Here is a 10052-nt window from a genome sequence, read left to right on the forward strand (position 1 = left end):
AGGGCTAAATCATGGAAGTGTTCCATATCTAGGTCTACTTTTTGAAGGATCTGGAAATGTCATGTGTGCAAATGTACTTCATGCTCAGTTCAAACATAAACACAACCACGGCTTCTTTTAACGCATTCTTTTATCTTCCTGCACAAATCCTCCTCCGCACAAAATTAGCTTTGCAAAGAGAAAAAAGCATCCATCTACCATTTCCTCCATGAGTTCATTCTTTTTAGTTATAAAGATGATGGTAAACATGAGAGAGAAGCTCTCAGGAGCTGAAATGATGAGTCAGCACTGCTGGGGCCTTTTGAATATAATCAAAGAAGAAGCTAGAAGTTAAAACATCCCTTGACAGAGGAGCCTGTCATGTCAGGGGAACATGCAACAAGTCTGAGCAGATGAATTTCCTCCTGGCATAAAACATTCCTTCTGATCACAAAGGAATCTGCTCGGAAATAACTCCAGACCATCACAGAACACTTCCAGGACAGGTGTTGAGTGACAAACCAAACTTTGATGGTGACAAGAAAGAGAAAAAGTACGTGTCTCTGGATTCCACTTTGCCCTTCCCTGAGGTCCGTCAAAAGCTAAATCCCCAATCCTCACCTCACCTCTGCCAGAGAACTGTAAGTGTCCCACAGCCTAGTATGGATTAAACTGTGTATGACCAGAAATCATTCCACAAGACCCTTCTAGAAGAGTCCCAATGCTATTGAAAAACAAAAGGTTTGCTGGGGCACCTGGGTGGCTCAGTGGTTGAGTGTCTGCCTTCAGCTCAGGTTGTGATCCCCGGGTCCTGGGATGGAGTCCTGTGTCTGGCTCCCTGCAGGAAACCTGCTTCTCCCTCTGCCTGTGTCTCTGCCTCTCTCTCTGCCTCTCATGAATAAATAAATAAAATCTTTTAAAAAAATGTTTACTAAACTATTTATGACCAGATGGACAGCCAGCCAGAGAATTGTAAGGAGAAAAAGGGGGAGAAGGTCGAGATGAAGACCTAGTATCGACAATTCAGCCTGGCTCCATGGCATCTTTCTGTACATCCACCATCGTTTGTATCAGGAAACAAGAATTCCCAAAATGTGTCAAATCATGAAAGACACGCTAGCAGAAAAGTTACCAGAATATTTAGGAAAACAGGGGTTTGTGGGCCTCATCCTACTCTCTTGGAGAGAAGGCTGCAGTGAAAGAATCTTAGTTAACTTTTGGTTTTCCAATGCTTATTTCTCAAGTTTATTTGGCCACAGAATGCTCTGCTCATGAAACATCTGAAACAGTAAGTAAAATGGAAGTATTTTCACCTAAACTTTAGCTGAGGATCCAAGACAAGAACTGCCAACTGTTTATCACATTCCAAAGTGGGATTCTAGGTTGCCAATTTCTTTTTTCTTTAAGGGCCAGATAGCAAATACTTTAGACTTTGTGAATCTTAGCTCACAATCTTTTTTTTTTTTTTTTTTTTTTTTAGAAGTGGTTGGCTGGATTTAGGCTCTAATTGTCAACCCCTGTACTCGACTCCTTATGCTGGTCTTGTGAAAATGAAAGGGTCAAAAAACAATTTTCTGACACTTGGTTTATCCCCTGGAAGCTATAAAGGGGCTAAAGCCAGAACGACAGAGAAGTTGAAGATTGTAGATTTTTCTTTAGAGGAAGTCATTGGAGGGCCATGTGCCCCAACAGCAAAGACTAATTTTTTGAGGTGTGTTTTGACTATCTATTACTGTGGAAAAGACAAAACCTTCAATGATGCACTTATTTATCACTTGTGATGAGCACTGGATGTCATATATAATCAATGATTTGCTGAATTCTACTCCAGAAGCCAATATTGCACTGTATGTTCAATATCCAAAATTTAAGTTAAAGAAAATGATATACTATCTTTAATGATTCTTTGGGTTTGGCAGTTGGGTAGTTCTTTTTGGTCCATATAATGTCATTTGGGGTTACTCATGTGCCTACACTTAACTGAGGTTCTGGCTGCAACTACAAGGCCATAGTGGCTTCCCCCACAAGTGTGGCCCCCCAGTGGGTGGACGAGCTGGGATTCTTCCTCTCCCTATGGGCCCTCATCATTCCTTGGTGTAACTCAAGTTCCATTACATGGTGGCTAGATCCTAAGAAAGCAAAGGTAGAAACCGCATGACATCTTGATGCCTAGGCTGTGATGTTCACAGTGTAACCTCTACCCATTCTGTTGGTCCATGCAAGTCGAAAGGACATCCCAGAGTCAAGGGGATGGAGAAATGTATTCCTTCTGATGGGAGGAGTGACATGCCCATGCAAAGTTAGGAGAAACTGTAGGTGGCCATGTTTAGAGATAATCTACCACCATCTTCCCTCTGGAAGTTGAGAGCTCTCCAGCAGGCAAAATATGCCCACTCCCTCCCGAGAACCACCCCCCACCAAAGTGTCATCCAATCTGGGCATCCATTCAAGGCCCACATGCAGATGAGGTTCCTCAGATGCATCTTTTCTTGATCTGGTGACTGAAGAACTAAAAGGGTCATTTATCTGCACCCATCTTCTATCCACACACACCCAACACAGAATGGGGATAAGAACTTGGCAATGGATGCTGTCTTTAAAAAATGGGAAGAGGGGGTGCCTGGGTGGCTCAGTCGGTTAGGCATCTTCCTTCGGCTCAAGTCATGATCCCAGGGTCCTGGGATTGAGCCTTGCATCAGGCTTGCTGCTCAGCGGGGAGTCTGCTATTCCCTCTCCCTCTGTCTGCCACTCCTCCTGCTTGTGCTCTCTCTGTCAAATAAATAAATAAAACCCTTAAAAAAATGAGAAGAGAAATAAGAGAAGGTTCACAGCAGCCAAGGAGCCATAGCAATTTGAAATCCTGCTAGGCACACGTTGCCATTAGAACTGTTACTCCCATGAGTTCAAATCGCATATCTGGTATCAACGTCTTTGTCAGCTTTCTATTGCTGCACAAGTGTTCAGGCCAACATCCAGTGCCTTAAAACACCAGAAACTATTCATGTGTTCGCAATTCTGCAGCTGGGCAAGGTTTGGTGGGAACAGCTCATCTCTGCTCCACGGGATGCTGGCTGAGATGCTTCATCAAAGGCTTTGCTAGCATGTCTGGCACCGCAGAGAGGGACTGGAAGCGCTGGGGGCTGGTTGGGCTTCTCTCTCCCTCTCCCATATCTCTCATCCTCCAGGGTCTGTCACTCCACCCATGGATGTCTGCACGTGATGACTGGCTTCCAGCTGCATTATGTTGGTCAAAGCAAGTCACAGGGCAGGCCAGGATTGAAGAGCAGGGGAATAGACTCTGCTTCTTGATGAGAGGAGACACAAAGAATTCTCGACTATCCTTGACCCACCCTAGTCTGATCTTTAGCCAGAAATGTGTCGGGTGATCTTTAGCCACGTGTCGGGTGCGCTCCCTCCCTCCCTGGATCCCCCAATTCTCCTCCCATTTCTTAAAAAGATTTTATTTATTCATTCATGAGAGATGCAGAGAGAGAGAGGCAGAGACAGAGGCAGAGGGAGAAGCAGACACGCCCTGAGCTGAAGGCTGATGCTCAACCACTGAGCCACCCAGGTGCCCCCGCCTTTCCTTTTCTAGAAGTGGTCCATGTCTGCAAAAGACTAACTTTCTCAGCTTGCTTCCCGCCTGTAGAAAGCTGAGACTGCAAACACCTCTTTTCAGCTTGAACTATTTCTCTGAGTCCAGGCTGATGGTTCTTTCACCAACCATTTTTCTTGAAAACTGTATGTTTCCCATGAATCTTAGTGGAGTTTACTCTGTGCCCCTAAAAGACCCAGCCACAGTTCCTTCCAAGACAGATTTCTCCTACTTTGAGCATAGCGGGCTGCGTGGTAAAATGCCCTTCAGTTCTGCCCCTACATAAAAGTGTCCCCTTTCTGCAACCTTCCGGGAGCAAGTTTCTGCTCATCTTATAGCCTCCACCCATCTCCTCCCTGCCTTCCCAGCTCCACCTGCCTCCAGTCCCAACGCCAATGCCATGTCTTTTCAGTTTGTTTCAACATTCACTTCTAGGTACCAATTTCTTTTTTTTTTTTAATTTAAATTCAATTTGCCAACATATAGTTACAGATGCAGTTTTTAACAATTCATCAGTTTCATATAACACCCAGTGCTCATCACACCACGTGCCCTCCTTAATGCCTGTCACCCAGTTACCCCATCCCCCCACCCACCCTCGGTACCCATTTCTATGGCAGTTTCCTACTGTTGTAATCAGTGGCTTAAAACAGCAACATTTGATGTCTCATGATTCCGTAGGTCAGTGGGGCTCTGCTGGGCAGTTCTGTCCCACACGGGGTCCCTCATGCAGCTGCTTTCAGCTGAAGTATTTGGAATGGTGGGGGGCCAGTTTCTCATCACTCAGTAGTCTAGGCTGAGCTTCTGGTACTTGGTGGCTGGCTCCCAAAAGAGCAAAGGTGAAGCCGCACAGAGTCTTGGGCTCCAGGATCCAAGACTTGCACAATTCCTCTGTACCCTCATGATTGGTCAGAGTGAGTCACATGCTCATCTCCATGCATCAAAGGGGCAGAGGAAAGGACCACCTCTTGCTGAGATTGGTGGTGTGCACATCCAGATGAGAGGAATGATTGGTGGCTGTCTTTGCAGATTAAGCAACCATGGAGTGCTCGAGAAGCTCCAAGCAGACCAATGGCAAAGGTTGACCCAAATGTCCCGGGCACTCATGGCCTCATGGATTGTTGTCTGGTACATGGAAATGGCCAGGGGCAGCAGAACTCTGATTGACAAGGAGCTGTACTCCCAGCTGCAGAAAGTCTCATGCTCTCTGGGGAGTTTATTTGCTGCAGAAGTGGCCGCACAGGAAAGCGAGCCAGCATGAGATCATCTTAGATCCTGTCGTTGGCCAGGGCACTGGAGGGTGAACAGGCTTCAGCAGAAAACCAATGAAGGGGTCCCTGAATGCCCAGGGATCAAGAGAGGACTCTTCAGTGTCTTTCCTGGGAGATGTGACCTGCATTAGGGGGAGGAGTCCCTACCAGTTAGATTGATTACTTTTGATTATTAAATAAAAGTGGATATACTAGTTACTGAACTGACAGATTTAGGGTGGCTACCAACCAGAGAGAGCTTATTACCTATGAGTGGGACGATTTCCTCTAGGGATGGAGCAGGAACTAACCCCACAGCATTGGGTTGGGGCGAGGGAGAAAAATTGCTTCTGGTTATACCTGCTCGATTGACATGACAATTATACATCTGTTTCCATCCCAGGAGACACGGCTTGGGAAAGATTCTCAGCGAAAATTAGCAGGCGCACTGAAGCCTCCTAAGACCAGCAGGTCCTGGTTCACAAGGTGACAGACGTGCTCAGTTCTGGCTTCGTGGAGGAGACTATCCCACTCACTCCCGTGGATAAGATACCAGAACACCTCATGGGATTTATATCCTAATGCTGCCCCCTATTAGTCATGGGATCTAGAACAGTTCACTTAATTTCTCCACACATCTGTTTCCTCTTCCATTAAATGGGGCTCATGATGCCTCCCTGACAAGGTTGTTTATGAAGCTTTAACAAGGTACTAGGGTCCAAGTATTTAGCCGGCATGGAGGAAATCCCCGATGCATGTCCATGTATACAGTGGGCTCCCTCCTCAGATAACAAAAATGGGGACAGACTGCATCTGTCTAGGACTGCTGTGGCATAGACACAAAATATCTTTCGAAGGACACATAAGAAGGTGAGAACACTGGTTGCCTCGGGAGAGGGAAATGGGTGCCTGGAACAGGGAAGAAGGGAGATTTACACAGTTCAGGCTTCACCACCTTCTGACGTTTGAAGTGTGTAAGCATATTAACTATTCCAAAAGGGGACACCTGGGTGGCTCAGTGGTTTAGCCTTTGTCTCAGGGCATGTTCCCGGGGTCCTGGGATCGAGTCCTATGCGTTGGGCTCCCGACGAAGAGCCTGCTTCCCCCTCTGCCTGTGTCTCTGCCTCTCTCTGTGTGTCTCTCATGAATAAATAAATAAAATCTTTTAAAAAATAACTATTCCAAAAGAAAATTTAAATTTAAAATTTTCCAACATTTTATTGTGAAAGTTTGCAAATGTATAAAAAAGTGGAAAGACCTTTATAGTGAACGCCACACACCCACTGCTGAGAATCTACCCTTACCATGTTGCTATTCTTGCTTCATCTCTTATCTATTACACTTTTTAAATAAAAGTTAATCCATCTCTGGGAACTGGGCAAGTCACTTTACTGATTGGCATCTTATTTTTTCTCTAAGATGAAGTATGGGGTATCATCCCTGCTATTCACCATACCCAGAGCTAATCAGAGAGATACACCTGTTGACTGACTGCCCTGCCCCTATGTCATAAGCATCTAGTGGGGTGGCCCCCTGACCTTGAGAACAGCCCCCATCACACCTGAGTGAGCGCCATATGGGTACATGGCCTTGCCCCTCTGGGATGAGCGGCCCAGGGATGGAAGAGTAGATTTCCATACTGCTCGCTGGTATTTTTTTTTTTAAGATTTTATTTATTTATTTGAGAGAGAGAGAGAGCACACACAAGTAGAGGGAGAGGCAGAGGGAGAGGGAGAAGCAGACTCCACACTGAGTAGGGAGCTGATACGGGGCTTGATCCCAAAACCACAAGATCATGACCTGAGCCAAGATCATGACCTAAAACCCCTCTTTGGTATTTCTAATTCTCCTCTCCTTCAGGCCACAGGGGAGGACTAAATTTCCTGCTTCTTGAGGTTAGATGGGGTCATGTAACTGACTTTGGCCAATGAAATGTAAGTGGAAATAAGATGTGTACCTTCTATGAGAAAGAATTTAAGAGCCATGGTAGTGTTCTCCATACCCCATATTTCCCCAATGTGCCACCAGTAAGAGCTGTGTTCTGGATGGCTTAGCCACAGGGTGGTGGATCCTCCCCCAACCTGAGTGTTTGAGTTGCTACAAGGAGATTAGGTGTCCTGGAAAAGTTGTCTGGGCCCTCAGTGGCCCCTATACCCTTTGGATTGATGCTCTATTTGAAATATGATCTGATCAAAAAATATATGCTAAGGACAAACTATGCATTAGGCTCTGGGTTTGGGGGCGCCTGGGTGGCTCAGTCAATTAAGCATCTGCCTTCAGCTCAGGTCATAATCCCAGGGTCCTGGGATGGAGCCCCACATCAGGCTCCCTGCTCAGTGGGGAGTCTACTTCTCCCTCCTCCTGCTTGTGCTCTCTCTCTCTCTCTCTCTCGCTCATGCACTCAAATAAATACAATTAAAAAAAAAAAAAGATCCTGGGTTTTGCATGTTGCAGATGCCTCCCCTTGACATTCATTCATTCATTGAAAGCAACATATGGCAGGTCCTGTGCTGGATCCTGGAAACACAGCAATTCACATGGCACACGCATCGCCCTCGATGAGCTCATGATCTAATCTGGGCAACAAGCATGTAACAACAAGAAGAAGAAGAAGAAAAAGAAGAGTTGGTGGGCACCTGGGTGGTTTGATCAGTTCTAAGAGTCTGCCTTCAGCTCAGATCATGATCTCAGGGTCTTGGGATGGAGCCCCACATGTCTGTCATGTTGGGCTCCTTGCTCATCAGGGAGTCTGCTTCTCCTTCCTGTCACTCCCCCTGCTCATGCTCTGTCTCTCTCATTCTCTGTCAAATAAATAAATAAAATCTTTAGAGAAAGAACAGTTGATAGTTAACGGGCATCTTCTGCGTGCCAGGTGCCGCACCGAGCAACTTACATGCTCTGTCTTCCTCAGCTCTGACAACAGCTCTATGAGGTGGTGTGTTCATCAGTGCGTCGTCTATGTCAGGCTGTGTTGCAAGCTGCTCAAGAACACGGTGGCCTAAAATAACAATCATTTTATTATCTCTTCAAATGGTGTCCTGTGAATGGAGCTCAAGTGTGTGGTTCTTCCGCTCTTGCCTGGGATTGCTCAGGGGGCTGCATTCAGCTGGCAGGTGGGCCAGGGGCCCGACTCAGCGAGGACACCAGCAAGCTGAGTTTCCACCTGCCTACATGCTGTCTGGCCCCTTCTCTCTTCGTGTGGCCTCTCCACTCGATCCCTGCTGCAGGGCCCCCGGACTTATGTGGCAGCTCAGAGCCTGCAAGAGCACAAAAACTGGCAAGGCTTCTTCAGGCTCAAGCCCAGAACTGGCACAGCATCATTTCCATCCTATTTCATTGATTAAAGCAAGTTGCAAGCCCCAGCCTCTAGTCAAGGGGGCTGACAACACAAGGACATGAATTGTAAAAAGCATGGTTCATCGGGAACCATTCATGTAATGGACTATCAGGATCTTTTCTGTTGCATTTGAAATAAACTTGACTCATGCTAACTTAGGTTTAAAAGAAAAAGCTGGGCGGTGGGAGGTTGGGGGGAGGATGTACTGGCTTTTGTAACTAGAAGCCCAGGTGTAACTGCCTTCAGGAACAGTTGGATCAGGGGCATGCATGATCTAATCAAGGTTTCATCTTTCTCTCCATTTCTCAGACAGACTTTACATGGTGGCTAGGACAGCTGCCCACCCTCTGGAATTACACCCAACATGCTTAAGCACCCCTGTGGGAAAGGACAATCGCTTTTCATTTTCTTGCAGAAAGTTCCAGACAGGCCTGGATTAGCCTGCCTGGAGCCACACACCCATGTTTAAACCAATCACTGTGACCAGGGGATGCAGCACTTTTATTGGCCAGGTCTGGAACACATGCCCACTGCTGTAGTCCTATCAAACCACATGAAATAGATTCCTTATTTTAAAACCAGGAGAGAGAAGGAAGGAAAGAGAGAGAAGAAAGAGAGAGAAAGAGAAGAGAGGAGGGAGGAAGAAGAGGAAGGCTCTATTATCAGAAAGAGTTAGGTAATGCTAGGAAGACAGGTGGCATGAGCATTCTGATGTTCAAAAATAGTGAAGGGATTTGTCCAAGTTCACAAAGCTAGAAGCTGCTACAGCCAAGACAGGAACCTGGGGCCTGTAGATGCCAAAGCTCCAGTGTTCTGTGGCCAAATTCTCTAATACTGCTTGCAAACAAACAATGACAAGACGGTGTACCATGACCAATGATAGAGAACTAGCCGTGGTGCAGAAACAATGGAGCAGAGCTATTTGCTGGGCAGTGGTGGGGTGATGAATCAGGGAGGACTTCCCAGAGGAAGCGCCACTTGAACTGGGTCCTTAGGGCAAGTCACTCCAGGACAAGGGATCAGCATGTTCAAATATACCTCAGGAACCTGTAAGATCTTGGAAGAGTGGAAGAAAAATGGTTTCTAAGCTGAAGGCTAAGGATCATTGGGTCCAAGGAAGTCTGAGAATTTATCTCTGAATCCAGCCTGGTTTAAAACTGAAAAAAAATTATATATCATATATAGCAATTCATCAAATATAATTAAAAGTACTGCTGAAGTCATGGTAGCTTTTTGTTGGGAGATGTTTTCTCCATCAGTGAGGCCTAGAAGTAGAACTGCCACCATGCTTGGTTCAGGAATTATTTTGATGTTATAAAGGAAGTTGCATACTGAAAAAGATAGACATTGATCCCAAATGCATGTTGCAAAGGGCCCACTTCTAAAAACAAGGCCCAGGAGGGCATCAGGACCTGCCCAGAGGGTTTCACCACCACCCCAAAGACAACTGGAGATCCTGGGAGGGTATTAAGCAGAGGAAGAAGGTTGATTCAGAGTGTGTGAAGGGTGACTGGGGGGGCTGATTCTGCAGGCAGATTTGATTCTGCAAATCAGAATCAAGAGAGTTGAAGATGAAGAGCACCGTCTCTAGGGCCTGGGTTCAAATCCCAGCTCTGCCACTTAACTGCTGTGTGACTTTGGGCAAGATACTTAGCCTCCCTGATGCCTTTGTGTGCCAATCTATAAAATGGAAAGGATGATAACTTTGGAGGATAAATGAGTTGAAAAATGCAGCGTGGTTGGAATTATGTCCACGTTTAGCACCATGTGTGAATATTATCACCTCGTGCATATATCTGACTAGTCAAATATATACTATCATGGTCCAAGAAAGAGGCGGCGGGGGCCTGGACTATAGGGCATAGAGATCTGGTAAAGAAATACTTGGGGA

Source organism: Vulpes vulpes, chromosome 16 (genome assembly GCF_048418805.1).
Source record: "Vulpes vulpes isolate BD-2025 chromosome 16, VulVul3, whole genome shotgun sequence".
Classification (NCBI taxonomy): domain Eukaryota; kingdom Metazoa; phylum Chordata; class Mammalia; order Carnivora; family Canidae; genus Vulpes; species Vulpes vulpes.